The sequence below is a fragment of the Dermacentor albipictus genome, chromosome 4, assembly GCF_038994185.2.
Source record: "Dermacentor albipictus isolate Rhodes 1998 colony chromosome 4, USDA_Dalb.pri_finalv2, whole genome shotgun sequence".
In the NCBI taxonomy this organism is placed as follows: Eukaryota; Metazoa; Arthropoda; class Arachnida; order Ixodida; family Ixodidae; genus Dermacentor; species Dermacentor albipictus.
In genome coordinates, this window is record NC_091824.1 from 66,699,814 (window position 1) to 66,725,333 (window position 25,520).

The 25,520-nt window shown below is 48.1% G+C and overlaps 1 protein-coding gene across 5 annotated transcripts in view; it reads right to left on the reverse strand.

Moving 5' to 3' along the window:
- LOC135897612 (probable cytochrome P450 49a1) overlaps positions 1–25,520 on the reverse strand; it is a 189,783-nt gene that overhangs the window by 64,349 nt on the left and 99,914 nt on the right. The window lies entirely within an intron of this gene.

The window sequence follows — 25,520 nt, forward strand, 5'->3', positions numbered from 1 at the left end:
GATCAGCATTCAATTACCTGTCTAGAAAATTGATATTCCCCTTCTTTCTAAAGCTAATAGCAATGCACACACTGCGTGTGGTTGTGACGTTTGTGTGCTTGCCTTTCTTTGACACCTGCATCAGCTAGTGAGGTACCGGCTTTATCTTGGAGCGCAGTGTCAGCTGCTACTCTGGCCTGTTGTTGATGCGGACTAATCTTACTAATTAAGATAGTCAAGATAATGAAATGACCCTTGATTGCAATACCTTTTCGTTAAGAAAGCACAATAAGCGCAGAAATACCGGTAAACGACTATTCCGAAAGAGAGAGAGAGCAATAAACTTTTATTGGAGGCGTAAATTACTAGCTGAGAACCTGGCAGGGGATCTCGCGTGGAGGCCATGTGACCGTGACGCGGTTAGCCCACTCTGGCAGCACGACTTGGCACTCTGGGTTATCCGTCTTGATCGCACCACTCCTACGCCTCAATCGTGGAGAATTGCCGAAGAATAATGCCTGCATCCCACGTAACAATGGGCGCGTTAAGTTAAGGCGCTCGAGCGCGCTCCAGCCAGCAGAGTGCGCTCTTTTAAACTTAAGTGCTAAAAAGCGACTTCCGGTGCGTGATTACGGAGCGCGCTCTACGCGCCCCAGCCTGGAAACGGTGCGCGAGAGCGCGCGCCTGTTACGGCTTCCGAAAAAATGACGTGTTTCCTACTCTTTCCACTGATGCAAGTCCGTTCTCCTTGCCCACTCGTTCCTCCGGCCGCCGCGCAGCCGGGCGTCTGAAGCTGCTCTCAGGCGAGATCAGGAACGTGTTGGCGCGCTTTGAGCTTGGCGCGAACGTTGAGCTTGCATCGCATACGTAAGCGGCTGCTGCTGCCTCCGTCGCCGCGCGTCAAGTTCTTCTACCTCGTCATCGTCTAACAAGAACTGCAGGAGTACGGTCGGCGGGGCCGGTTTCGAAAAGCGCCCGAAGTGCCATAGCCGTTGCGGAAGCAGCATAACATTCGGCAGACGGCGTGTTCGCGCATACGAAAACAGTCGTCGAAAATGGCCGTTACGTTAAGCTCCGAAGGCTTCGAAATCGAGCGCACTCGAGCGTGCTCCTTTGGAGTTCGGAGCGCGCCCACTCTTAGTGTCTTCTTCACTGATTTTAGGCTTCCTCCGTTCCTGAGAGCATGTTCAATTCTATCCATATTATACTTCCTTATGTCAGCTGTCTTACGCTTGGTGATTAACTTGGGAAGGAAGGAAAAAGTGGAGAAGGAAAGGTAGGGAGGTTAACCAGTATGGCTTAACCGGTTTGCTACCCTACACATGGGAGAGGGATGGGGGAGATTAAAGATGGGGAAGGGGGAGAGGGAGAGAGAGCATATATCACAGCACACACACATCGTCCGTTGGAGTCCATCATTCTGGCATGGTACGCGACGTCACTCTCACAGCCGCTTGTCCAATACCGTCTCTTTCAAAAACCGAAGGAGTCCCTTTGTCGCCTTGACCTGCGATATCTTCTGTCGGCGGCATGTGAAAATCGTGTCGAGCGACAATGGTCTACTGTCAAGGCGCGCTAGAACAGATGCCAGGGACTGTCGCTGAACGTTATAGTCAGGACAGTCGCACAGAACATGTTCCAGCGTCTCCTCGCAAAGACAGGCATTACAGAGATCGTTGTCGGCCATTCCAATGCGGAAGGAGTAAGATTTGGTGAAAGCCACCCCCAGCCATAAGCGATAAAGCAGAGTCGCCTCTCTTCGACGCAGTCCAGTTGGCGATTAACTTGGGAAGTTCTGCCAGTTCTATTGTAGCTGTAGGGTTAGCGGCTGTCATACATTGGCACTTCTTGATCAGGTCTTTCGTCTCCAGCGATAGCTTACTGGTATCCTGTCTAACGGAGTTACCACCGACTTCTATTGCACATTCCTTAATGATTCCCATAAGATTGTCGTTCATATCTTCAACACTTAGATCCTCTTCCTGAGCTAAGACCCAATACCTGTTCTGTAGCTTGATCCGGAATTCCTCTATTTTCCCTCTTATCGCTAACTCATTGACCGGCTTCTTATGTACCAGTTTCTTTCATTCCCTCCTCAAGTCTAGGCTAATTCGAGTTCTTACCATCCTGTGGTCACTGCAGCGCACCTTGCCGAGCGCGTCCACATCTTGTATGACGCCAAGGTTAGCGCACAGTCTAAAGTCTATTTCCTTTCTAGTCTCGCCATTCGGGCTCCTCCACGTCCACTTTCGGCTAACCCGCTTGCGGAAGAAGGTATTCGTTATCCGCACATTATTCTGTTCTGCAAATTCTACTAATAACTCTCCCCTGCTATTCCTAGAGCCTATGCCATATTCCCCCATTGACTTGTCTCCGGCCTGCTTCTTGCCTACCTTGGCATTGAAGTCACCCATGAGTATAGTGTATATCGTTTTGACTTTACACATCGCCGATTCCACGTCTTTATAGAAGCTTTCGACTTCCTGGACCTCATGACTGTAGCGGTGGCGTAGTGGTAGAACATCGGCCTCACGTGCAAGATGACCTTGGTTCGAATCCCTGTGCCGCGCAATTTTCCACTGGATAAAAAAAAAACAGAAAATCCGCGTGTTGATAAAATTGCATAAACAGGCCTGGAGTGGGGCCTGATCGCGGTGACCAGAAGCAGTAACGCACTCTCTCACCAGAGGAGGATTGGACACCCTGGTGCAGTATTTGGCCACTAGCTCCCATATGAACACAACAATCAGGGTCTAAAAATTAATCTGCAGAAAAGTAATGTTTAATAGTCTCGGAACAGAACAGCTATTTACAATAGGTAGCGAGGCACTAGAAGTGGTAAGGGAATACATTTACTTAGGGCAGGTAGTGAAGCGGATGTAGATTATGAGACGGAAATAATCAGAAGAATAAGAATGGGCTGGGGTGCATTTGGCAAACATTCTCAGATCATGAACAGCAGGTTGCCATTATCCCTCAAGAGAAAAGTGTATGATAACTGTGTCTTACCAGTACTCGCCTGCGGGACAGAAACCTGGAGGCTTACGAAAAGGGTTCTACTTAAATTGAGGACGACGCAACGAGCTATGGAACGAAGAATGATGGGTGTAACGTTAAGGGATAAGAAAAGAGCAGATTGGGTGAAGGAACAAACGAGAGTTAATGACATCTTAGTTGAAATCAAGAAAAATAAACGGGAATGCGCAGGATATGTAATGAGGACGGAACATAACCGATGGTCATTAAGGGTTACGGACTGGATTCCAAGAGAAGGCAAGTGTTAGCAGGAGGCGGCAGAATGCTAGGGTGGAGAAGGAGATTAAGAAGTTTGCAGGGACAACATGGCCACAATTAGCACCTGACCGGGGTAGTTGGAGAAGTATGGGAGAGGCATTTGCCCTGCAGTGGGCGTAGCCACGCTGCTGTTGCTGTTGCTGATGATGATGAAATCTACGAGCTTCAATGGACAATCTCTGCTGCTGCTGATGATGATGAAATCCACGAGCTTCAATGGACAATCTCTAGTAGTACTGGGACAAGGAGTACTTGCTGCTTCTGCGCACTGCACACAAGGCGACACCGAAGCTGCTATCACGACTTCAAGTTAGAGACGTCGTCCTGGTGCACTGGTGTACGACGACTCTTTGCCGCCTATCCTGTGGAAGCTGGCCTGGGTGGCGGAACTGCTTCCTGGTCGCGAGAGCATCGCTCGAGCGTGCTGCCTGAAGTTGGCGTCCGGCTCCCTGATAAGGCCTCCTGTGCAAAAGGTACCTTCTTGAAGCCGGCAGCCTTTAGCAATTTTGTGGGCCGCGAAAACGTGCTAGAACTAAAAAAGAAGAAGGTGCACCGAGCACGAGCAGCTGCCACGGCCGCTGCTCGCGCAGCTTCTGCCAGATGACGACCGAGTCAGGCCACTGAGTCCGGGTCTAATCCCTTCCGTTGTTTGTTACTATTATGTGTTCCAAAGAATATTTTTTCGTCGTGGCTTAGCGACTACGGTGTGGCGCTGATACGAGGTAGCGGGATCGAATTGCGGCTGTGGCAGCGGCATTTCGATGGGAGCGATATGCAAAAACGCCTTTTTCCCGTGAATTGTGGGCTAATTATAGATCCCCAGATTATCAAAATTTCCGGTGTCCACCACTTCGGTGTCCCTCATAATCATATCGTGGTTTTGGCACGCAAAACACCAGAATTCAGTTTTAATAAAATATATATTTCTATTCGCGTAGAATCTGCGGGAATAATATATATCAGTGTTAGTTGAGTAGTCTTTGCGATATTTTAATAAACTTCCTGACATGTTTTTGTACTTGATGCACGTCGTTTGCCGATCGATTATGTCTTCCAAACAACATTCTTTCCTGGTTAACAAAAGAGAAAGCCCGCTTGTGCACGAAGGGATCATAAGGCTTGCTGGGACAGTGAGTAGCGTATGCCTGACAATCTAGGCTCTTAAAGCTGGCGCCTGCTGAAAAAGGAAAGATACAATCCGCGCCGAATGTTGCCCTGATTACTCGGGTAGCCGGGCCATAGGAAGGCGATTTTGAGCATACATAGAACTTTTTTTGTCAGCCAAATGACAGAAGTTGAGATCGGGAAGAGCTGTGCACATCTGAAAAACACCTACATGCAAATAGAATAGCGACCAACGCTATCGGCTGATGTCCTGAAGACCTGCTCAAAACAGCGAAATCCATTAGTGTTTATTTCAAATCGTGCCCTCTGGAAACACTCAGAGAACCCATCAGCAATACAGCCATTTGTTTCTAAAGAGCTTAGGCAAAAACTCCGTGGAAACGGATCCTCCCTCTAGGCCTGCTGCGTTTTGCCGGGCACACTCAATTGAAACTACATTTTCTTGCCTAATTTGTACTGCGATGCCAAGATCTTTGACGTAGCGGAAGCAGTATAACAAAAGCACCGTAAAAAAAAAAGAAACACGGTTTGCCGTTGACGGGTGGATAAATTTCTCGAAATGACCATTAGCCAGCTTTCGCTCCAATGAACTAGCTATGAAAGGCTTAGCGGTTCACAAAGAAGAACAAATGGCAATGCGTTTTAATTTACTATTGGCTGCCGCTTGTTCGTATTCTGGTTATTTTCATTTCTTTTCCTTTGCTGCTAGTTTGTTTTTTTCCTGACCCGCTTGTAAAATTGGCCTTGCTCTTACGTTCGTTGTATTTTGTTTTGTGTTGTCCACAGCGTTGGCGTTTAGCGGTTTCGGTTAATGTTATTGAATGTTCATAAGTTGAAGAATAAAAAAAAAATTAATTAAATTATGGGGTTTTACGCAACAAAACCACTTTATGGTTATGAGGCACGCCATGGTGGAGGCCTCCGGAAATTCCGACCACCTGGGTTTCTTTAACGTGCATTTAAATCTAAGTGCACGGGTGTTTTCCCATTTCGTCCCCATAGAAATGCAGCCGCCGTGGCCGGTATTCGATCCCGCGACCTTATGCACAGCAGCCTAACACCATAGCCACTGAGCAACCACGGCGGGTCTTGAAGAATCAGTGCACGCAAACAGGACTAAGGGAATACGACAACATTGGCGCTGACCGTCGGCTGGCGGTTTTATTCAAGGAACCAAAAAAAAAACATTCAGGTAAAAAGGGTAAGGCAATGAAGTTAGCCAAAATAAAAAGAAGGAAAAGAAAGCGGCGAGTTAGGGAACACCAAATGAGGGAGAAGCTACATCCGGCCAGCCACTATTACAAAATGCATCATGTGTGCCAAGTGAAGGCACTTGTGCACAACGCAAATTAATAAATAAATAAAGGTAGGCATGGGTGAAAGATAAAAAGTTCGAGGAAGCTGAAGCGTTCCTTTTAAAAGTGGAACACGTTAGTGTCATCGGGCCCCGCTGACGCTGACACCAACACCGAATATTCTGTGACACAGGTTCCGATAGAAAAATGGCCAGGCTTAGCTTGGTTAAGCCAAGAATGCGTTGCATATTGCGCGAGTTGGGGCCCAGCTTTTCCTCCGGCTGTCGTGACGTCACGTCACGTGGTTTCGCTAAAGGTCAATGGTGGCTGCCCGGCCGCGCCCAAGGGCTGAACTGAGTGATTGTGATATGCAACGCATAAAAATAGAAGCAACTTAATAACAAACATAGCAAACTTAAAAGAGAATAGACCCACATATGAGACGCGCAGCAGTGAACAATGGCTCATACCCTCAATGGTGGCTGCGCGGCCGCGCCCAAGGGCTGAACTGAGTGATTGCAATATGCAACGCATAAAACAATAGCGGGCCGATCGGGCGGCAGTGCCAGGCAGAGCAATGGCTGATACCCCCGCAAGCAAGGATAAAGGGGTTTGTGTTTCAGTTCTCGCGTAACATAATTATGTTTTCTCGTATATTCACATTTTTTGCCCGTATATTCAAATGACAGTCCGACGCTAACATGTCTGTAGGTTGTGTGTAAATCAGACATTACGAACTTTCTGAAGCATTTTACATTTAGAAATTCCATTAGTTTAGTAACCCCTCTGTGCCACGCGGAGAGCCTGCGTAGTTGTGGTTCGGGGTGTTTTCTTTATGTCGGACAATGCCGCCGATGGCGGATGCCAACGCCGGATCTTCTGTGACCCGGGACGATTAAAGCTGTCGCGTTAGAAACTCGCCAAGGCTTCTTTCTGCTAGAACGCCCTATGCAGGTCGTGCATGCAGCAAGTACAACAAAGCTCTGCATCGGAAGTTCACCATCCGATGTACGCTTGAATTCCTGGTGGCAAGGAAGAAAAAAAGCTGGCGTGGCTCAGTGGTAGAGTAGCTGACTGCCATGCAACATACCCGGGTTTGACCCCAGCGGGAACAAAGTATTTTTCTCATTCCCGACGATAGCTGCTACAGATACCAGACACCGGCGGCGGAGGCGTGTGTGTGTGGCGAAGGACTCCACCTCCAACCGAAACGCCTATTGGAATGAGTCGATAACAGCTTACGCTGTAGAAGACGGTGGTGAACACGTGTTTCGCTGTGAAAACACAGCTCGGGAGTGCCCACGAATGAGATCGATTTTGGACTTCACAAACGTTTCCTCACCTCAAACAAAATATTGTCACGTAGTAGTGACGGTAAAGAAACTAGGGAAACTGAATGACCAAAGTAGCGTTTAATTGGGTGAACCTGTGACTTCAAAAAGAGGCTACACTCAAACAACAACGATAGCGGCGAACACAGTTGGCGATCGTCGAAATCTGATCTGCGGGTAAAATGCACCAGATTTTATGCGTGAGTCATCGAAGGTTCCAGAGTAATCCCTCGTGCCCTTTCGTCTTCCAGTTTGCGTCGCTCATGCAGTCCGATTACACAATCTTCGGTGACAAGAGACAACGGATAGAACCATCGACAACATTCTAGAAACTTCTGATACATTGAGGCGAGTCCTGCGCTGAGCAATAACGTTTAATATTTGTTAGCCGGTGAACAGTGGTCACGGGAAAATAAACAAGTACACGTGTAAACATACTCAAATTGACTTTTCTAGATCACATGCTGAAAGGTTAAGCAATCCCACGTATTTTTATCTGAAGGCCCTAAATGGGTAAATTAGGTCTAAATATTACAAAAAAATGACTTTTGGTAATTTTAGGAGTAATGTTCAGGGAAAACACATAATTCATTTGTGCGACTTTATTTTGAGCGGGACATATAGCTACCCGGAACGAGCGGTAAAATTGATTGTGGTTGAAACTTTAACAATATTCTTGCGGAAGGATGAAAGAAGAGAGAGAGGAAGAAGATCGCGAGACGCTGGCTGCTGAATGTTTTTAATAGTCAGCCATTTTAACGCAATTGACTGTGCTTGTATATACGTTGTAAATACAGTCTTATACTCCCAACATCCCCGTAACATAACGGTGGGAGATGCGGGGTACCACGGCTGGGAACGGAGCTCTACAGTGGACTTCGCATCACCATCTTCACCATGAATGACGGTGAGCGCTCAGGATCAATGTCGTTGCCTCCTCCAACGTCACCATCGCATGCTACGTCGCTGTCCCCTTCGGTTGTGGTTGTGCAACCCAAGGATCCCAGAACTTTCTGCGGGACTGATGGCTCCGACGTTGAAGAGTGGGTAGCTATGTACGAACCTGTCAGTGGAATCAACTGAGGGGACCCTACGCTTGAGCTAGCTGACCTGTTGTCCTGCCTAAGGGGCACGGCAAAGGTGTGGTTAGAAAACAATGAAGAGGAGCTGACCACATGGGGCCATTGTAAAGAGAAGTTAGATTTGTTTGACAAACCAGCCGGCCGCAAAATTGCCGAAAAGCAGGGACTGGCCTCTCATACCCAATTCCCCACAGAGTCCTATGTTTCGTATATCCAGGACCTGCTGGCGCTTTGTTGTAAAGGCCTTCACGATGTGACAGAAGCTGAGAAGGTAGGGCTTGTGCTCAAGGGAATTGCTGATGACGCCTCTAATCTGCTCATGTGCAAAAGCTGCTCTACAGTTGATGCTGTCATCAAAGAGTGCCGACAATTCGAGCAGGCTAAAAGCCGACGTGTCCTGCACCCATTCACCAGAGTTCCGAATACTGTCGCAACGTCGACGTGTGGAAATCAGTAGGCACAGCAGCATGCGTCGCCATCAGAGGACGTGGTGCGAGTCGTTCGACGTTGTTAAGAATGGCGAGATGCAATGCAGGATTGCCACCCAATTACGACTGGGGAACAAGACGCGCATCCCCCACTCTCCGTCGCTTCAGCTAGGATGCGTTCGATGAAGCGGGCTTTGTGCTGAAACCGCCGCCATCCTCCAGCCCCATCGCCGTTGTGACGGAATGAGTTCGGCGGGCGAACTATTGTGCCCGGACTCCCCAGCGCGGACCTTATCTGCTACGCGTGAGCGAGCTGCCGCGGGAAAACCGTTTTTTGTTGCTTCCCACGCGCCGACCGGGACGCAGGACAACGAGCTACCCAGAATGGCTCCGAGCTACCCGGAACGGCTCCGAGCTACCCGGAACGGCTCCCCTCTGACGTCGGTTCCGGACACTAGCCCGTGGGTGCCTTTGTGTGTAAACGGTCCTGCGGGGCGGCGGCGAGTTTACAATGAGTATACGAACGTTCGCGTCACCTTGTATCGCGGGAGGACAGAGTGTTTAAAAACTGCTGTGGTTCGAATGCTCGAGACACTTTATTTAAGCAGTCATGTTGGACTGACACACTTTTTCTTAAGCAGTCATGTTGGACTGACACAACTTTTCTTAAGCAGTCATGATAGACTGATTTAAATACTGTAAATAAACCCATATTCCCCGGTCTCGATGAGAAGCAGTTCTTCCAGTTATCAACGTCCTCAGCGTGGATAAGTTGGACGACGGCATGGGCCAGCTACCTTCGAATTCATGCCGGACTCCAATCTTGACAACAGTCACGAGCGATGGGATTGAGCCCCCAATCCTGACAACTCGCTGACAGCGGTGAGAAGGACTTTGCGACATGGTGCTGTATCTGCGGTGAGTGCGTGGTTCTTGCTTTGACTCTCTAGGCTTCATATTGTGGCTGTTCTGTTTAGAACTGTAGGGAAGCTAGATTGTTGAGTGTTAGCTAGGTTGTGTTTTCCTAGCCAGATTTAGAGAGCAGAATCAAGGCAAAGCAGCAATCATGGAGTTAAGGACACTGCTGAGAGACGAGTTGTTGATTGTTGGTGAGGAACTGGGCCTAGATGTACGCAAGGAAATGCTAAAATCGGTATTATTGCATGTAATTTCCGAACAGGCCAGTGAGGAAGAAATTGAACTGGGGTTTGAACTTCTGAAAAAGAGAAGAACTAGAGAGAAAAGAAAGGCAGGAACGCGATAAAGATTGCGAGTTAAGAAAAATGCAACTTGAACTTGAAAGCAAACGTTTGGAGTTGCTTCAAGGAAGAGAAAGTGCTCTGGGACGATCAAGTGAGGCAGAATCGTACCGCATGGACAGGCTATTAAAGCCATTTGAGCTCGGGACCGACATAGGCTTGTTCCTAAGCAATTTTGAAAGGACTTGCGAGAAGATGAACTTCAGCCCGAGTACATGGCCACAGCGGTTGCTGTCTATGTTGCCGTGTGAGGCGGCGGAAGTAATCGCCAGACTGAGTGCACAGGATGCATATGATTATGCAAAAGTTAAGGCTAGTCTCCTGAAAAAATACCGCCCTTCAGCCGAAGCTTTTCGGCAAAGGTTTAAGAGCACAGGCAAGAAAGATAGCGAGGGATATCCGGAGTTTGCGTATAGCTTAAAGGCCCACCTAGTCGAGTGGCTTAAAAGCGCGGAAGCGTACGATAGCATAGACATGATCATTGAATGCATGGGTCTAGAGCAGTTTTACAAAACCATCCCCCAAGCTGTGAAACTGTGGGTGCAAGACAGAGGGAATGTAAACACTGTGGAAAGGGCGGCCGAATTAGCCGAAGAGTACGCAACCCGTGGAAAGTTGAACGCCGAGGACGGAAACTTGGACTGTCGAAATGGACCGCGGAAACCAGTTCCGTTCAAAAGGGGTGCGCAGACTAGACGATCGGAGCCTGTAGATGTGGCGGAAAAGCCCGCAGAAAAGAGCGAGGAGAAACTTAACGGAGAAACCGCACAAAAATAACAGAAAAGAAAATTCGAATCTTTTAGACCAATTCGCTGTTACAAATGCCACAAACTGGGACATATAGCTGTAAACTGCGGGAAGTCTAGCGTAGTTTTCTCCTAAGTGGAGAAAAAAGATGAGAATATGGAACTTTTAAGTCCATATCTTCACGACCTGCAAGTTAATGGAAAACCATGCCGAGTGCTAAGAGACAGTGCCGCCACGATGGACATTGTCCATCCATCTTACGTGACGGTAGATGACTTCACCAGAGAAGTAGCATAGATAAAACAGGTTGTAGAAGAACACAGCATGTGTCTGCCCATGGCCAAAGTCAAAATCAATGGACTGTTCGGGGAGCTAGAGATTGAGGCTGCAGTTTCCAAATTTTTGTCACTGCAGTATCCTTACATTTTTTCGAATCGTTCGAGTCAGTTACTGCGTGACAAAGGGCTCAAACTGGGAGAGGGCATAGTACAAGCATTGACCAGAGGCCAAGCTCATAAGATCGCGGCGCTTTCGGCTGAAAATGCACAAGCTCCTCCAGCGGAAGCAGAAAAGGGGATAACTTCAATACCTGAATCCGAGCAAGGCCCGAGGGACAAAAGAATAGTTGAGGAGAGCCTGCCAGCTGACCAGCTCAATGAGAGCGTAGCACTAGAGTGTCAAAGTTCTAGCCTGCAGGAAGAGCAAGCTGACCCACTCGCAAGCGAGACAGGGTCGTTATTATCACAGGCTTCAAAGAACTTTGATCAGCTCTTACGTGTGGATAGAGAGTCACTGGCAGCTGAGCAAAAGAATGATGAGAGCTTAGCTAAATTACATGACACAGCTGAAGAAGGCATTGCTAAGCGCAACGTGACGATACATGAGAGAGGAGGATTGTTGTATCGGCACTACAGAGGTCGAAAGGGTAGGATTTTAGATCAGTTAGTCGTACCTACTAAGTTTAGGGAGGACCTTTGGAGTCTCTGTCATGGAAATGGGTGGTCCGCCCACCTAGGCATAAACAAATCAAAGGAAAGATTGCTTATGGAATACTACTGGCCTGGCTGTTTCAAAGATGTAGAAAACTTCCAGCGTTCTGGCAAACCAGGAGAGACATGGAAAGCTCCACTGAAGGTAGTGCCCTTAATAACAGAGCCTCTCAGACGACTTGTAATAGACACGGTAGGGCCTCTTCCAAAAACAAAATCGGGCTACAGGTACTTGTTTACCATGCTGTGTCCGGCTACCAAGTTTCCAGACGCAATCCCTTTGAAAGAGCTCAGCTCCACCGAAGTAGTAGACGCGCTTTTGACAGTGTTTGCCCAAGTTGGGTTTCCAGCCGAGATTCAGGCAGATCAACGGTGAGTATTGACGAGCGCACTGACTTCCACATTCTTGCAAAAGTGCGGGGTAAAGTTAATACACAGTGCTGTCTATCACCCTCAGTCAAACAGTGTAGAGAGGTGGCATTCGGTGCTTAAGCGAGTTTTGCATGCGCTCTGTTACGAGCACAAGGAGGACTGGGAGAACTGTCTGCCGGCAACCTTGTTCGCTTTGCGAACGGTTCCACATGAAGCGACAAGGCTTTCGCCAGCAGAACTAGTGTATGGGAGAACACTCCGTTCTCCACTAAGAATGTTAAGAGAGATGTGGGAGGAAAGAGGGGAGAGTCCGACAGTGGTTGAATGCGTGCTAAAATGGCTGGAACGGCTAAGCGCAACCCAAGAACTAGTTGGAAAGAACATGGGAGTAGCTAAAAAGAACGCTAAATTCTATTACGACAAGAATACGAGGCTTCGTACATTTAACCCCGGAGACCAGGTAATGATCCTCAAACCTTCAAGAAAGAACAAGCTTGAAGTTCACTGGGACGGGCCCGTTAAAGTGTTCCACAAACTTTCAGATACTAACTATGCTCAGAAAATGCCCGGTTGAAGGAAGGAGGTGAGGATATATCACTGCAATTTGATGAAGCCGAAGATAGAGCGGAGCGGAGTCGTTAACTATACCATAAAAGAGCAGGATGGCACTAGTACCAAGTTTAAGGAGTTTAGGGTGACCCCCAACTCTGAAATCGGCCTAGAAGAAGTAGTAGAACACTCGGTAAGCTCGCCCGCTCCAAGACCCGAGCAGCTAGATGAGCTAAAAGAGGTGTTAGAGGAATATCTCGACAGATTCAGCGATCGGCCGGGTAGAACCGAACTATTAACGAATGAAATGGAGCTGGCATCAACCGAACCAGTAAGATCAAAGCCTTACAGGGTGTCTCCAAGACAGAGAGAGATTATGGAGGCAGAGATACAGCGCATGCTAGAGTTGGGAGTTATTGAGCCTGCTGAGAGTGACTACACGTCACCGCTAATACTGGTAGAAACCCCTCACAAGGACCCTCGTCCGTGTGTTGACTACAGGAAGTTAAACGCCATCGCTAGGGATCAGCTGTACCCGATACCCAACGTTGAGGATCGAATTGAAAGAGTTAGCGCTGCTAAATACATTTCAACTATAGATCTCGTGCGGGGGTACTGGCAAGTTCCCCTTTCAGAAAGTGCCAGCCGCTATGCCGCATTCATCTCATCTGTAGGCACTTTTCGCCCTCTCGCACTCAGCTTCGGGCTGAAGAACGCGCCGTTTAGCCTCTCTAAGTAAATGGATATTGTCATAAAAGACTTGCAGGAGTTCGCCGTGCCCTATCTTGATGATGTAGCAATTTTTTTGGACAGCTGGGAACAACACGTATCGCACCTCAAACAGGTGTTCTCACCATTGAGGGAAGCCGGTTTAACGATGAAAGCGCGAAAGTGTAGGTTTGGTTGTTCACAGGTTACTTATCTGGGCCATGTTGTCGGCCAGGGGAGGAGACGGCCGGCCGAGTTGAAAATAGCTACGATTGGAGAATTTTCTCAGCAGCGCACGAAAACAGACCTTCGTTCATTTTTGGGACTTGTGGGGTACTATCAACGGTGCATTCCGAATTACTCGCAAATGGCAATTCTATTAACGGACGCCCTCCGAACGGGAGCACCGAGTAACGTAAATTGGGATTAGGACAAAGAGAACGCTTTCCAAAGTTTGAAAACGCTATTGGTTTCTCGCCCTGTTCTTCGCGCGCTAGACTACACAAAGGAACTCATAGTTCAATGCGACGCAAGCGACAGAGGTATGGGCGTGGTACTTAGTCAGGTCGGCGACGATAACGAGGAGCATCCTATCCCCCATGCCAGCCGTAAACTAAATGTAAGAGAGGAAGCCTACAGCGCTTCAGAGAAGGAATATGCTTGTTTAGCTTGGGCCGCCCAGAAGTTGTCGTGTTACTTGTACGGAGCGAAGTTCATCTTCGAGACCGACCACTGTCCTCTGACGTGGCTCAATCAAATGTCACACAAAAATGGTCGCTTGCTCCGATGGAGCTTCACTCTTCAAGAGTACAACTTCTCCGTTAGATATAAGAAGGGCAAGTTGCATAGCAATGCGGATGGATTGAGCAGGCTAATTTGAATTCTGCGTTTGAGGGTCCCGCCTAAATTTTAGGGTTACTAGTGCTAATTTTATTAAGCGAAGAAGATCCCCTCTCATTTAGCAGGATTTTCTCCATGATTGCTGAATTTGGCAGCAGGAATTTGCTTCAGAAATTGGCATAGCGAAATGCAGCATTTTTTGTTTGTTTCTGCACTTATGTTGTTTTTTTTTGAAGCCTATCGGGTCTAAAGTGAGAGCCAATGCACGTCATCTCAGCACAGAGCCGTGTTGTGGGGTTTGTTTTGCAGTTGCCTGTCCTTATTGGAAGTTTTGGGGCGGTGACATCAATACACAAGTGGTCGCTGCGAGCCAAGACAACAATCCCCTCCTGACCACCAGCCGTTCTCTTCCTGCCTAGCGGTTGTCAGCGCTAGACAGTCGAGATTTTTCGGGCCATGGAGGCGCTGTTAAGAATGGTGAGCTGCAATGCAGGATTGCCACCCAATTACGACTGGGGAACAAGACGCGCATCCCCCACTCTCCGTCGCTTCAGCTAGGATGCGTTCGATGACGCGGGCTTTGTGCTGAAACCACCGCCATCCTCTAGCCCCATCGCCGTTGTGACGGAATGAGTTCGGCGGGCGAACTATTGTGCCCGGACTCCCCAGCGTGGACCTGATCTGCTGCGCGTGCGCGAGCTGCTGCGCGAAAGCCGTTTTTTGTTGCTTCCCACGCGCCGACCGGGACGCAGGATAACGAGCTACCCAGAATGGCTCCGAGCTACCCGGAACGGCTCCCCTCTGACGTCGGTTCCGGACATTCGCCCGTGGGTGCCTTTGTGTGTAAACGGTCCTGCGGGGCGGCGGCGAGTTTACAATGAGTAAACGAACGTTCGCGTCACCTTGTATCGCGGGAGGACCGAGTGTTTAAAAACTGGTGTGGTGCGAATTCTCGAGACACTTTTCCTAAGCAGTCATGTTGGACTGACACACTTTTTCTTAAGCAGTCATGTTGGACTGACACAACTTTTCTTAAGCAGTCATGTTAGACTGATTTAAATACTATAAATAAACCCATATTCCTCGTTCTCGATGAAAAGCAGTTCTTCCCTTCATCAACGTCCTCAGCGTGGATAAGTTGGACGACGGCATGGGCCGGCTACCTTCGAATTCATGCCGGACTCCAATCTTGACAACGGATCACGAGCGATGGGATTGAGCCCCCAATCCTGACAACGTGAACTGGAGGCGGTGGCGCCCGCAGCTTTCTGTTTGCCTAGCCCTGGTGCTAGCCCTTTTACAGTTCCCCCGTGCAAGCCATCGTTCTACAGGAACTTGAAAACTTTGGCCTGCGTTCTGTCTGTGCTGTCGCCAACCCGAGAGCCAACGAACGCTTTTCTTCTACTCTCGCTCACCCCCGACGCTTCTCTCCGCGTTATCGCAAACCGACTGAATGGAGAACCGCGGACAACCAGCCGATATGTTTCACCTGTCGCCGCATTGCCCACGTCGCCAGATACTGTCGCAATTCGTGGCCCTCAACACCTCGCATGCCGACCAATAGCGCCGACAACTCTGCTAGGAACACGTGGTACAATTGCTCACCATCGCCGCACGTGACACCAATCTCGTTCACCGCAAGCACGTCGCCTGTCTTCCCATTCGCCGCAGCCACGTCGACTTTCGTCCCCTGTGGATTTTGGCTGCAGCTTTTCGGCAAACTAAGAAATGCAGCCCTCGGAGGTGGTGCTGCATTGCCCACTACTGCAGCAAATCCTCTGTCTGTGCCCACAAAGTGTAATTGTCGCTAAAGTAGACGGCTTACCTGTCCAAGCACTTGTCGGCTCTGGAGCCTACTTATCTGTGATGAGTGCTAGCCTACGTAGACGTTTAAAGCAGGTCCTCACCCTAGCAGCTGCCCGAGTGCTTCGTGTGGCCGACGGTGGCGTGCTGGTTGTACTTGTAATGTGTACTTCGCGTAAAAGTATAGCCGGCCGCCCAACTTCTGTTCTCTTTGCTTTGATAGACAGCTGCCCTCACGACATTATCCTTCGATTGGACTTTTTATCCCACAATTCCGCTCTCATCGACTGCGCATCCGGCGCTCTTCAGTTGGAACTGCCTCAAGTCGCCGATGCTCCGAGCACCGCTCCACCGCACTTGTGTTCGCTTCAAGATGTACGTCTGTCACCTGAGGTAGTCACTTACGTCGCGTTGACCCCACAGCAAAAGATAACCGACGCTGAATATGTCCTTCGCCTAATCATCGACGTGCATTTGAAGCGGAACGTTGCTTTTCCGTATACGCTGGTGACGATTACTAATAACAACGTCGTTCTTCCGCTTCTGAATTTAAGCCTGTGCCCTCAAATGCTTCTAGGCGGCATGTTCTTGGCCAGCATTTCCAATCCTTTCAAATTTGTCATTTAAAGTCTGAATGCCGAGAGCGGTTTCTTAGCACCACTTGCAGCTCACAGCTCTAGCTGGTTCCCTAATGGATGACTTGGCGAAGATAATTGCACCTGACCTCACCTCTGCACAAGCCACGTGCATACGTCTCCTTCTCGAATCGTACCTTGAGATCTTTCATTTCGGCGACAAGCCTTTAGGACAAACGTCTGTTTTTCACCGCCGTATCAACACTGCAGACACGAATCCTATTCGTTGGCGTCCATATCGTATATCGCATGCTGAACGTCGAGTTATCCAATCAGAAGTGGACAAAATGTTCCGCAAAGGGGTCATCGAACGATCAGCCACCCCTTGGGCTTCACCTGTCGTCCTTGTGAAAAAAAAAGATCGTACTTGGCGTTCTTGCGTCGATTATCGCCATTTAAACAAAATCACCCAAAAAGACGTCTACCCCTACCACGCATCTACGACGCCTTGGACTGCTTGCACGGAGCTAATGCTTCTCGTCCATCGGTCTTTGATCCGGCTACAGGCAAATTTCAGTTGATGAAATGGACCGCTACACGGCCTTCATCACGCTGGATGGCTTATATCAGTTAAAAATCATGCCCTTTGGCCTATGCAATGCTCCTGCGACATTTGAATGTATGATGGACTCTCTTCTGCGAGGCTACAAAGGGACCACCTGTCTCTGTTACCTTGGCGACTTTATTGTTTTCTCTCACGTTCGGCAGCCACCTTACCCGCCTCGCTGCCATTCTTGCAGTCTTCCGAAAAGCCGGCCTCCAAATGAACTCAACGAAGTGTCTATACTGGCGCCGTCAGATTAGCGTGTTGGCACACCTGGTTGACGCATCCGGCTTCTAACCACACCCGGAAAAAGTTCACGCCTTACGCAGTTTCCCTGTGCCACGTTCTGCTTCTGACGTGCGCTGCTTCGTCGGCCTGTGTTCTTTCTTTCGCTGCTTCGTCAAAAACGTCGCAGGCGTTGCTCGGCCTTTGACAGATCATTTAAAAAAACAACACGCCGTTCTCATGGGGCCCTGAGCGAGCTCACGCCTTCGCCGGTCTCATCGGGCTTCTCACTAGCCCTCCGATACTTGCCCACTTAAAAAAAAATAATTATGGGGTTTTACGTGCCAAAACCACGTTCTGATCATGAGGCACACCGTAGAAGGGACTTAACGTGCACCTAAATCTAAGTACACGGGTGTTTTCGCATTTCGCCCCCATCGAAATGCGGTCGCCGTGGCCGGGATTTCATCCCGCGATCTCGTGCTCAGCAGCCTAACGCAATAGCCACTGAGGAGCCACGGCTGGTGTTGCCCACTTTGATCCACCTGAACCGACCGAAGTCCACACTGACGCAAGCGACCACGGCATCGGCGCTGTTGTCGCCCAATAGGAAAATGGTATACCGAGTGCGTAATAGCTTACGCCAACCGCCTGCTGTCACCTGCCGTGAGAAATTACTCCATCACCCAGCGGGAGTGCTTGGCGTTAGTTTGGGCTGTCGCCAAGTTCCGGCCATATTTGTACGGCCGCACGTTTTCAGTCGTTACACACCACCACGCTCTCTGCTGGATGTCTTCCCTCCGGGACCCCACAGGAAGGCTTGGTTGCTGGGCTTTGCGGCTTCAGGAATTTTTGTCTGTTGTCAACTATAAGTCTGGACGTCTGCACAAGGACACTGACTACCTGTCGCGTCACCTACCTCGTGGATCCTCCCGATCCTGTTGCGCATGATCCGGTGGCCTGCGTGATCGCTTTGACTGACATGATCGACATGCACGCTGAACAACAACGCGATTCATCTTTACAGTCCATCATTGCCGGAGTGGAATCTGGCAGCATCGATGGCACGTGCCGCATGTAATGTGCTGCATCACGGCATCCTCTACCGCCGCAATATCAATCCTGACGACCCTGAGTTGCTCTTTGTCCTTCCTCGTCTTCTGCGATCCGTCGTACTCGACCAACTTCACGATGCACCGACGGCGGGACACCTTGGAGTTTTGCGTACATACGACCGCGTACGATGCCGGTTCTTCTGGCCGGGTCTCTATCGCTCTGTGCATCGTCATTTCGCAATTTTCGAATTGTGTCAGCGCCGGAAGAAAAATACCCTACCACCTGTCGGCCGACTCCATCCAATTGAAGTTCCCTCTGAACCGTTCTTTCGTGTAGGTCATGACCTGCTTGGCCCTTTTTTGACGACGACTGGAGGGAATAAGTGGATCACTGTCGCTACTGAATACGCGACACGCTACGCGATAACAAAGGCCTTGTAGACTAGTTGCGCAACTGACGTCTCCGATTTTCTCCTTCACGACGTCATTCTCCAGCACAGTGCACCTCGACAGTTACTTACAGACTGCGGCCGCTCCTTCTTGTCTCGAGTTGTGGACGACCTCCTCCACTCTTGTGCCACTGAGCACAAGCTGTCCACCGCCTACCAGACACAAAGGAACGGCCTTACGGAGCGTCTCAACCGAACACTCACAGAGATGCTGCCGATGCACGTTTCCAATGATCACCGCGACTGGGACGCCACGCTCGCCTACCTGACATGCGCGTATTACTCGCCCCCACATGACACCGCAGGAGATTCACCCTTTTATGTTTCGTATGGTCGCGACCCCATTTTTCCCTTTGACACCCGCGTCCCCACTGAGTACGCTCGTAAGGTCATCGATCGCGCTCACATGGCACGTTACGTCGCCCGATATCGCTTATTAGCCTCGCAGCATCTTCAAAAAGAGCGTTACGACCAGTACCATCACGATGTTCAGTTCGCCCCAGGTGCTTGAGTGCTGGTTTAGTCATGATGTCATTCGGTCGGCCTCTCCTAAAAGCTTCTCTCTTGCTACACAGGGCCTTATGAAGTCCTATGTCAAGTTAACGACGTCAATTACGAGATCGTGCCGTTACAGTTTCATCCATCCTCAAGTCCGCCGCCTGTTGACGTCGTGCAGGTTTCGCGGCTGAACAGATACTTCGATCGCAGTTCTTCGCCTAGCATGCACCGAGACGGCGCTTCATATACCCGGGGGTCCTGTTACGGAAGGGTGAAAGAAGCGAGAGAGGAAGAAGAAGATCGCGAGACGCTGGCAGCTGCGTGTTGTTACTAGTCAGCCATTTTAACCCAATTGGCTCTGTTTGTATACACTGCAAATACAGTATTATACTGCCAAATTCCCCGTAACAATATGCATCCAAAAATTTTCCAAAAGTACTCAATCGTTCGCTTTTCTATCGAGCCAATTAAAAGCAGAAAATTCACGAAGGTCTTCACCTTTGACGTCATGGGAAATATCCGTGGCAGTGAAATATTATAAAATAGTATTTGTCATTGTACCTAGTTTCACATTTGAGCTAAAAAAAGATTACCGTCTTCCCGCCGCCGCCCCAGGAGCGGGGCCCACCGTTGGCCTTCTCCATGCGCGTCGCCGCCGCTGGGAGGCGGCTCTCAAAGTTTAAGAGTCGGCAGACCAGTTCTGGGCCATCCGGCAAGCCGAAGATGCCCCTAGAGTCCAAAGACTTCAAACCTTCAATTGAGTCGCCAGCACAACAAAAGCAGCCGCACCGTTCTTTTTAATAAAGTTCTTCTTCTTCCACTCAACGTTTGCTTCTTCGGGAAACTATAAAATTTATTTCGCCACCATTTTTTTGTGTGTGTGTGAAAATTACTTTGGTTAAACGTCATTCAGACAACAGCCAACTAGCCCAACTTCTTTTTTGAAGAAAATTGGCGATGGTCGCTTTTAGGGTCTGGGAGGTGTCGCGCGGGATGACCGAACTCGCAGAGTGGTTATTCACCATTCAAGGGTGTCCGATCTCGCCCTCTCATAAATAAGCAGGTGCCTTCCACGTGGTACGCGGCGCTTGTTAAGCAGGCCGATTGCGGTAACAGTGCGGAGCAAAAGAGATTGCGCGCAAACACTAAACTCTTGAATTAAATTGAATTCTGTGACCTCACGTGCAAAACCCCCAATTTTATTATGTGGCACGCTCTAGTTGGGGAGTCCGCATAAATCTTTTGTGGACCAGAGGACCCTTAATGTGCCCCTAATGCACGGGACACGGGTGTTTTCGCATTTTTCCCCTTCTAAATGCGGCCGCTGCGGCCAGGATTTAATCTCGTGACCTCGAACATAGCGGCGCAACCATAGCCGCTAAGTCCTCACGGTGGGTCATTTAACTCAGGAAAGACATGTTTGAATTCGTGGAGTGCCTTTGATAAAGTACTTAGAGTGCGAAGAGCGATAACGACTAAGGCTTTCTACCCGTTTCTGGTGACATGGCCGATATAGCGAGAAATTCTCTTGCATTTCATATGTAGCGACCTCTACAATCGCTTCGAACGAGCAGTGGGCTAATGCGGATGCAATCCTCTGTTGGCGTTCGGTGCTAGAGTTCTTCAAGTTGACATGGCCCTGCATGCTGTCAGCGCATTGCCGGGCAAACTGAATGGGAGCCTGATTTTCTCGCCTCGTTTGTTGGCGCACTGTTGTAGTGCTTTTCTCAGTACATCTACGATGACTAAGAAGCCATTTTTACTTAAAACGGCTGATTTTTCAAATGCAAGAGACTTCGATGAAGTGCCCCGTGTACCATTGTTCCCCCCGATGGACAATTTCTGGAAGCCCTGGCGTTTGGCAGGTAAGACTGCATTAGTCGATTTTGTGTCCCTTTAGACAAACTTTCTTCTCGTTCCTTTTTTTTTGTTCGAAGTCTATTTGTCACTTTTGCAAGAAAAGCTCGTAGTAGTTGTTGTGCATGTTGAGTGTATATGATGTATTATGCGTATATTTACAAAAAAAATTTATCCTCGTACAAGCACAGAGCAAATTTGCTTCAATGTAGGGAAAATGAAATAACTTACACTATAACGTGTTGCACTTTGTACATTGAGGCAAATTTGCTCTGTGGTTGTACAAGGATAAAATTTTCTGTGATTTTGGCAACACTCAGTGAAGCGACACAGTTAAAACAAAATCTCACAAAAACTTTCAGGAACCTCTGCCTTCACGTAAGAGGCTTTAACGTTGCAGTTTCTTTCTACATACAATTACGTGCCGGCAGGCATTGCACTTGGGCTAAAATGCTTTCAATAACACTTATCAGCTTAGCGGTAAACAGATAAGCAGTCTAGAGCAATTGCTCTGTCGCTGAACATATGTCACGCAGCAGAAGCAGCTGTTACTGCTGCCATTACCATCATTTGAACGAATTAAGGATTATTTGATTTGTGACCCAAATTAGGTTACTTAATACACAATATGTGGCCACAAAGTGCCATAAGAGAAGTGTAAATAATCACAAGTTGGCTTGTAAGGTTTACAAATAGGTTTGCATAGAAACGCGTGTTACCTATCTTAGGCGAGCGTGAAGTAAAATGGCAGAAATTATTTCTCTATGCCAAGAAGTGTATGGTAATCAGTTGTGCATTATACATGAGCCAAGTAAGCAAATACAAAGTGTGGACAAGAAGCTATGGACTAGCGAGGCGCACATCATTTTTAAAAGCTATTTGACACTTCCAAGCATGGATGGACGGCAGCATATAGCTACATCCACTTTCCGTGAAGACGACAAATTGGGGTGCAGGAAAAAGCCGGTCATCGCGTCCGGTTCATGTAAGCACTAACGGGTCAAAGTGTGTGAGCGTCGGTGCGAGTTCAGTCAAGCTGTCTGCGAGGAATAGGTTTACTCGTTCAATGAGATTTGCAAGATGCGTGTAAGCGCAGCTGGGTTGGGCTTGGCCAGCTCGACTTACGACTTGACCTGTTCGCCCCGAGTCGATGTAAGTGAAACTTATGTGTGCTTAAATTGCACGAAGCAGTGCCATTTATTGTCAATGGCAAGACGATGCACTGTTTGCAACCACATCGTGAAAACGCTTACTCGTTGTCACTTGGCTACTAAACAAGGTTAAATTGAGCATATATAGAAAAAAAATATATAACCTGTTTCCTTATTTATTACTGTAATAACGCCCGCATTTTTTTCAGTGCCATTCGACTACATATTGACGCGCGTACTTGTTTATCGGGTGACCGCGTTCGACCGTCTAAGAAATGTTATCTCTCAGCCCAGGACGCGGCTGCGTATACCGGAGGTTCCTCGAATGTTATCGACGGTTCTATCCGCTGTGTGTTGTCATTGAACCTTGTGACCTTGTGTAATCCGTATGCGCCACAGGAATTGTGTGTAGAGAGAGAGAGAGAGAGAGAAAACTTTTTTTGTGAAGTTTGAGTGGAGCTTTCTTTCCCAGAGGTGTGGGCCTAGCGGGGCGTCTGCTTTGCCGAGACGCTATGAGCCCATTCCGCCAACCGTATCTGGTCTCGCGGGTTGGAAGTTTTCGTCTTTTTCTCCCACTCGTCATGTGAGGGAGCTCGCCTAAAGAGTTCTCTCGGGGGAGGGTAGGACTTTCTGGAAGACACGCGGGGACCAGTGATTCTGGAAAATTCGATGACTCGTGTATAACCGCCGACACTGATCAGATTTTTTTTCATTTCATTTCATTTTGTTGCTACTCTTGCCATACAAATTATCAAAACACTGACTGAACCCATAGCCAGAGACTAGTACGAGGCTCAGAAACAAAAATACACGATGGCAATGACACAGCGGTTGCGTAAAATGAGAAGCCCAATGTCACGGAGAAAGACCATAGTGCAGCATACAATGAGGAGAAAATAAAACAATGTGCATTTTACAGCAGAATGAATAAAGATCTTTCATGAACAACACGGTACAACAAACACAAACCGAAAACGAATGTCACATAGATAAAGTAAGGCTCATAAAGTTTAATGTTTTATTTGTTTCGTGGGACTGTTTTCTTCCTGGGGGTAAAGCATTCCAAACCTTGGCTCCTGAAAGCTGCACCAATCTTTCACTGTAGATGTTATTATTCGGTGGCAGATTAAAGTTACTATGAGCGAGGTTTCTTGCGAGTCGAGAAGAGAGCGAAAGAGGGAGGCATTGAAAGGTTGGTTATATTTTACTATGTTGTTTACAGACACGGCTATCTTTAAACGCCGCAAAAGCTCAAAAGGATGGATATTTAATAGCTAAAATTGGTTTACTTGGTTCAGTATACTTGGTTTGTGTTAAAATTTGGATAGCCCGTTTTTGTAATCGCCGGATAGGATCAAGGCAAGTGTTGTATTTCAAGCCCCATGATTCTACACAGTATGTTAAATGACTGTATATAAGGGCAAAATAAAGCGTATGCAATGTATGTGTGTTAAAACAATCGCGGGCCTGTAATGAGGCATAATAGCCAGAAGCCAACTTCGAACAGATGGCGCTAATCTGATGTTTCCACTGAAGATGTTCATCTAGAATGTCACCAAGATACTTAAATGAGTGTGTTCGTTCGAGGGAGTCGTCGTTAATGAAAACGTTAATTTGGAAGCTGTCAATTACTTCTGCTCGTGAGCTAAATTCTATATATTTGGTTTTGCTTTGATTAACCGTTAGCTTGTTGGTTAAAAACCAGCTTGGCATATTTTTTTCAATTCAGCGTTTTGTTTTGCTTCTAGATCCTCATGGTTGTCAGCTGTAACTATGATCGCAGTGTCATCTGCATACATTAGAACATCAGAGCAACTTAAGACCTTCGGAATCATTTAAGTATAACGAAAATAATATGGGCCCTAAAACGGATCCTTGAGGAACCCCAGTCTGTAAATATGGAAGTGATGATATAATATTATTGATAACTACAGCTTGTTGACGGTTTTCGATGTAACTGGAATGTGAGCTGTAGACTTCACCGCGGAATCCATAGTCGTTTAATTTGTTGAGCATAATAGCGTGATCCACGGTATCAAACGCTTTCTTTAGATCAACAAATACAACGGCGGCCAGTTTATTTTCATGTAATGCTGTAGTAATTAATTCAGTCAAGCTTAGGACTACAGATGCCGCTGAATGATGTTTTCGAGTGAGTGAGTGAGTGAAAAACATTATTAGCTCTAGATTCGCTGGTCTTCTGCGGTCTTCAGATGGAATCGTCCATCTTCTAGCACAACGGTCGGTTGCCCTTAGTCCAGGGCTCCGCTGGATGCTGCTGCCAGTTGTGCTCGCCGAATCAGACCTTCTTGGTCGACCTGGCGATCGCTGGAGAGCACTCCCTCCCATTGCTCCGCACTCGGGTTTGGTATAACGGGTACCACGTCTATCTTCTGGCATGCCCACGTTATGTGGTACAGCGTGGGGTTTCATGTTTTCGAAATCCACGTTGCAGTTGACATAGTAAGTTAGATTTTTCTAAGAATTTGCAAATGTTATTGGATGGTATATTTTCGTAAATATTATTAATAACACTTGGACAGAAATGAACAGAAATTTCGACGAACGCCGACTGGGTTCGCAGCTGTCGTTGAGCTTCGGGTGTAGCCTGCTTTTGTGGGCACAGGTTCGCCCAATAAAACTTGGTTTCGTTATTCACAGTCTTGCTGTTGTGTTGTTTACCGTCGCTACCACGTGGTAATAATAATTAGTTTTGCAGCGTGCCAGTGAGAAAAAGAAACAAAAAAAATTGGTGCCATAATTTGCCTCCTCGCAGGACTGAGCACCCGTGATGAAATCTGCGAAACCGGTGCGAGATTGTTCCGGAAATATGGTCCAATCGTGGCTGAGAAACTTCCTGGACGCTACATTGTTGTGCACTTATTCAGCCCCAAAGATTTTCACACAGTTTACCAAGAGGAAGGTGATACTCCTTTTCGGATCGGAATGGCAGCTTTGAAGCACTACAGGGACAGGGCACCCAAGGAGTATGCTGATGCCAGCATTCTTCACCTGTACGTAAAACTTGAACCCTATCGAGATGCAAAATGTGCCGCAGAGTAACCTCTCTTGAAAGGCAAAAGTATCTTCGACCTCTGACTTACGGAAATGCTCTGAAAAACATGCGCTTGTTAGCCCTGATCGTGTAAGATTTGATAGACTGGTTGAAATTAACTTCAGCAATGCAAAGAGGATTTGTGAACATTTGTAGAGCTTTGGATATAGAATCTGCGTAATCGGGTGTAACGTACGCCACCGTGGACGGCTCCCGTTTAATCTTGAAAACGAAGGGTTCCTATACAGGG